Source organism: Miscanthus floridulus, chromosome 14, assembly GCF_019320115.1.
Source record: "Miscanthus floridulus cultivar M001 chromosome 14, ASM1932011v1, whole genome shotgun sequence".
Lineage (NCBI taxonomy): Eukaryota > Viridiplantae > Streptophyta > Magnoliopsida > Poales > Poaceae > Miscanthus > Miscanthus floridulus.
The window spans coordinates 19892874-19898715 of NC_089593.1; the positions used below are offsets into that span (position 1 = coordinate 19892874).

Sequence of the window (5842 nt, forward strand, 5' to 3'; positions counted from 1 at the left end):
GCTCATTGCTAAAACCGAAAATACTAACGATTACTTTCTTTGAGACCTTCAGCCAAGAAATTCTATACCTTCCACTGACATCTTTTGTGTGCAGCCAGCGAATGGCTCAGTTAAATCAGTTATAGTTTGTTTGATGGTACGTGCTACTCGGATAACCGTAGTAATTGTAGAGCTAATACGTGCAACAAACTCCTGACTTCCCGGAGGGGATGCATTTACTAGATAAAAGGCTGACGCGGGACTTTCCAATTCCGAGTACTTTTCTTCACAATGTATGAAGCCTGTAAAACTGAAATCGATCCAAATCCACAACCTTGACTATTGAGGAAAAAGGGTATCGCCTAATAGAATTGTTGTCTAGACTACGTCTCATTTGTTAGTGTTGCTTTTTGAAAACATGCTTTTATAGCCAGGAGGCTAAAACTGGTTATGTACATAACTCGTGCAGAGACCTAGAATAAAATTCTTTTTTCTAAAAAAATCAAGAATAATAAAAGATAAAAAGGAGAGAAAGAAAGAAATAAAAAATTAATTTGCAAAAAAAAATCCGTGTAAAAGATGCGCCAGGAGAAGGCCCGGTGCGGGTGCGCTCACCTGGGCCGGAAAACCCCGGACTGGGCTACGGCCCGTCCGCCGCATGGTCCCTTCCGAGTTTCGTCCACAGTTGACGGTAGTCCTGGGCAAATTTAACCGAGAACCGAACCGAAAGAACCAGAACCGAAAAATTCGGTTCCTTATTCGGTTCCTGATATTGAGGAACCGAAATAACCGAAGAAAATTCGGTTCCTACTCTCGGTTAACCGAATTAACCGAAAGAACCGAATTACATGAATTATACTCCACTTGTATTTTGTAGGATTATGTTTAGTTTATATGTAGTGTTTTATATTTGAACTTGTGTTACTATATTGCTATTGTTTTCTTATATATTATTATTATTAAAAATGAATATAGTGTTGCATAAATTTGTCTTAGAACGAGTATATTTATTATTGTTTTGAGGTCTTCTGAAAAATTTTGGTTAGTTCAATTAGAACTGGAACCAAACCGCCGAGAACCGAAATGATCAGTTCCTAAAATTTTTTTTTTTTAACCGATCGGTTCTGTTTTCTAGCAACCGAATTTCATCGAACCGAACCGAAACCGAACGCCCACCCTGAGTTGACGGTTCACCCTACAAGGCCTCTCCGACGACTCCGCCGACCCCGTCCTACGCCAGGTGCGGAGCTCTTCGCCGGCGACGAGCACCCACCAGCAGGTATTCCCACCCTTCTCTTCCCTTCCTGTTGTGCGAAGCCGAGCACCCGAACCCTAACTTAAAGATGTTTTGCTATTTGACTGATGCCTACTAGCCTCGAGCTTTTTTGCAAAAATTATCGGGTGTAGATTTGTAAATCCATCTCACTTTGCTGGGACCGCCACGGCGCCATATCATTGTCTGCCTTGGACACAATTGCGCTAGTTTTTCTTTGATTATTCTCTAATAATCCAGCAGATATCTGATATTTCCGTACTTATTTGATAGCATCTCTTCAAAGTATCTACCATTGATTTACTCAAGTTGAGTTGATTATTGATTTTCCTCGCAGATAAAAAAGTTGAGTTGATTTATCCGTGATAAAACTGGGCCGCATCAGATGTGGTGTGTGTTCCACATTTCCTTGCGCAAAACTAGGCACCTGAAAGTTGACATCTAGAACTATAGAGGAACCTAGGGTTCAGGAAGAACAAAGTTGTCTGCTATCATTGAAATCTGCAATGAACCTAGACTTCAGTTGTCTGCTATCATTGAAATCTGCAATGAACCTAGACTTCAGAAACGACAAAATTGCCTATGGTTATGATATATAGCTGTGTGACATTCCTGCACTAAGCACAGCAAAGGGGAAAGGAAGGCAAAAGGAACAAACCTGTAGGATATGGCCTATCTGGGGAAGAGAATTTTCTGACTTGCATCATTCAGAACTGTTATCATCAAATGATGGAGTTCATTAAACATTTTATTTAAAGCATTTCGGAATCAGAAAAATATAAACGTTTGATGATATGTAGTGTAACTTTTATCTGCAACCGATACTTGATGTTGAAGTTGTCACCTATGATAAGACTTCGTCCTAATTATATCTAGTGCTGCCTTTGTCATCTTGCAGCTTTGGCCACTCAATGTCAATGGTTACGTGTTCGAGGAAATGTCAATGGTTACTATGGAAGCAGTCCAATCATACTGCCAATTGAGCCTCTGGTTGGTTTACTTTCGCTATCATATGAAAATATAAATCATTTTCTCTGTTGAACATACTCACATTCATCAGGAGAGAAAGGAGAGACATGAATATCAATTGTTTGATAGGTTCGCATCATACATTTGTGGGTTCATAAGATAAGTTAGAAGTCTAAAATCTGAACAGTTATATTTATGTTGGGTATCAATTTTCAAATTGTGTGGACATTTGTTTTTTGTTGCATATTTTTGTATGCCTATGTCAGTTATGTGAGAATTTCTTATAGTTTTAAATTTTTAACATCTAATTTATTCCTTTTTCTCCAAAAGGTATATAGATTAACATCTTCAGTACCTGAGATCTTCCTTCAACTAGCAAAGGGAACTAGGATTCCACTCCTCAGTCCTCATCAACAGAGGTAAACAGATACAATTCTTCATATTACATTGTTACAGCTTATAGTTTGTTTGTATGTAGCCAATAAACACGTAGAGAAGCCAATGGGAAAGAGGGCATTCAGTTTACAGTCAGATTTGGTCGTATAGAAGGTCAAGTAGAGGGTCAGGCTGTGAGTCTTTTATATTCTGGTTGGGTTGTTTCTTGGTGTATGTCAGGTGTCCAGATGATTTTTTCTAGTGTTAGCTCATGACCTCCTCATACCCTCTAGGCGGGTAAGGAGGTTCGTATGGGATTCTCTTCTCTTTCCCTCTCTTTAATGCAAAGATACATGTCTCTTCTGCATGTTCGAAGAAAAAAAAGTTTACAGTGAGATTCAATTAAATGGATTGTATTTAACATGCATGGAATAGAATTCTGGTCATGTGGCTTAAGGACAAAATGAAGGGAAGATAGGGGCAAAAAAAGGCCCACCACATTGACATCTCCATACTATTCATGTGTCCAGTGGGCAATCTTCTGGGTAAAATAGATATCTCCGTTTTCTATCCATGCCTCTCTTAACAATATAGCAGTCGAATGCAGTTAGGGTGTCTTACTAGTTCTACAAGTTGAGACAACAAGATCCAACAGTTTTCGTTCCAGGAGATTGCCTGTTAGAAAAAGTGCACATAGTCCAAAGCTGCAAACAGAAGATGAACTTTATTCCCTGTGGGGGGGTATCCACCAACCCTGGTCTCTGACTTTCTGATAGGACTTGATGATGCCCTACCAGCTAGGATTGAGAGGGAGAGAGTGAGGGAGAGCTACAGTACCCGCGGGGGGTACTGTTCACGCGAGGGAGGAGGGCAGGGACGGCTGGCTCCCAGGAGAAGCCAACAACTTCAGCCTGTTCGTTTGGCCGTGGCTTGTCATAAACGATCGTAAATTTTCAGTCGGAACAGTATTTTTCTCTCACACAAACCAGCCAGCAGTACTTCTTCACGAACCAACAACGATACGAACCAGCCAACTGAACAGGCTGTTTAATTGTTGCTTCTTGCTTGATTATAACTGATACATGGTTATCTTTTATAGAGATGACTGACTTGACCCCTAAGGAAACATCCTAATCGAATCAATCTATCTTATTCCTTTCCTAACAAACCAAACCAATCTAATCTAATCTAATCTAATCCATACTGTTCATGCTGTTATGTTCACGTGCTACAGTACCATGTGGGCCCCTGGTCTGGCTCCACTTGCCATAACACTTTCAGTTATAGATTATCTTACACATAAAAAATTACCACAGTACCGCGTGGGCCCCTGGTCCGGCTCCACTTGCCATAACACTTTCAGTGACAGATTATCTTACACATAAAAAATTACCACAAGCATGAATTATTCATAATTCTCATTCTTCCCACTTACAAAACATTCTAGTACTAATACAATCAGCAAAATGCATCTGGTTTATTATAGGGTAGGGCTCAGGACTTAGGACAATTTAATGTAGAATAAGTTCATTGACTTCCTAGAAAGAAGATCAGAAGGCCCTTATTTATCATCAGGTGGACAATAAGAGCTGGAATTTTCAGCGTCTCCTAGCAGCAGTTTCTCTCTGCGCATTGAAGTAGACAGCACTTACAGGGAGGCCAAGGTCATTTTCCTCAGCGAACTGCCGAGTGTTGAAATGATCTCTGGAGGATGGCACAGTTACAGTTTGCCTACCCTTCTGCTTGAAGAGCACAAAAATGAACCTGTGGATACCAATGTTTGGTCTTGGGCTCTCGTAGCTTATGACCTCTTGCCCTGCAATTGAAAGATGCATGGTTATTAATTCAAAGAACAACTAAAACATGGAATAGACTAAACCTGAATCAGCAGAACCTACCAAAGGAGGCATCTGTTGTCCCAGGTATATCAGTCACGATCCTGCAAATGTAAAGGATACAATTCAGCCAGATTATTCATTGAAATGCTAAAAAAACATGCAATTTTGTTATATGAAAGATATGGTTCTATCTTCCTCAGCAATATATGCTATTTGACACCCCTACTAAGGTAAGAAATGCTGAATATTACCAATGAAGGTGCTCCCTTAGATATGGATCACTTGGTCCTGGGACATCTGGGTCTGTCATAACCTGAAATTGGATGACCATGGCCATCAGGGAAGGAATAGCATTTGTAGAATGTTTATCAATGATGGAACATTTGACTGCTAACCAATGTGAAGAAAGACCTGCAAGTCACCCCCTTGAACCTCTACCCTAGGTTTAGATACAACAGCTGATGGGTAGATCTCATGGCCATTGAATACGAGTTTGTTTGAGTTGTAGGTCACTATCATCTTCACACATGGGTTAAAGGAGTCGAGAACTTCTCCAATCACCCGCCCAACTATGAGAGGCTCCACAGACCTAGACATGGTTGGAGGGACAGGTATTTGTATTTTGCACAAGAAATGCTCTGACTGAATGGAAGCAAGCGAAGTGCACTCAATGATACGCAGTGAGCTGCTTATTGGGCATTGGTAGAGGACAAGCCTCTATTTATAGCGGTTAGGAGGCTGCTGCTGAGTGTAGGATAAAAAGAGGATGTGAGGCATGTGTGTCTTTTAGTTCGGTATGGTGTGGATGCAGCTGAAATGGCAACAGGAGGGTTGTACCGCTTTTTCCAAGAAAGCCAACAAAGGATGTCATATCTTCTGGAACTGGTTACAGACAAAATCTATGCAAGCAATGCTTCATGTCTCATCTTTCAAGTTACTTGGGATAAAGCATTTTTTCTCTCTTTGATGACTATGTATGTGCAAAATTGTTCTTTCATGACTGAAACAAAAGTATTTCAGGTCACCATGGAGTCCACAAGAAAATATGTGATAGACCAATATGTTTAATTCTTTATAAAACATAACACACCTCCAGAAAGTGGGCCAGTAAAGACTACAGTGCTAAACTATCTGGTATTATTGGGAAACATTTTCCCTATCTACATGTAGGGTCTGCATGACAGTTACTTTGCAGAATTTGTTGCTTAATGATGTTATCAAATTTTCACGTTCCACCCTTCCGAAATAGAAAAAGTGAGCTTTTACATAAAATCGTTATCATCAGATTTCTGGAGAGCACAATTCAAGCACCTTATCATTTTCCATTTTTTTTTCTTAAAATGACATATCTAAGTATCGCTTTGTGGAGAAAAAAATGGAAAATAAAGGGGGATTTTTTTTTCATTGG

General features: G+C 40.0%; 1 long non-coding RNA gene and 1 pseudogene across 1 annotated transcript; one reads left to right on the forward strand and one right to left on the reverse strand.

Moving 5' to 3' along the window:
- Window positions 1-1137: 1137 nt before the first annotated feature.
- LOC136504947 (uncharacterized) lies at window positions 1138-3032 on the forward strand. Its single transcript, XR_010771019.1, has 3 exons — window positions 1138-1258; window positions 2151-2242; window positions 2552-3032. It is a non-coding gene; the product is annotated as an uncharacterized lncRNA (long non-coding RNA).
- A 799-nt stretch (window positions 3033-3831) lies between these two features.
- LOC136505430 (CEN-like protein 2) lies at window positions 3832-5087 on the reverse strand (annotated as a pseudogene).
- Window positions 5088-5842: the final 755 nt, after the last annotated feature.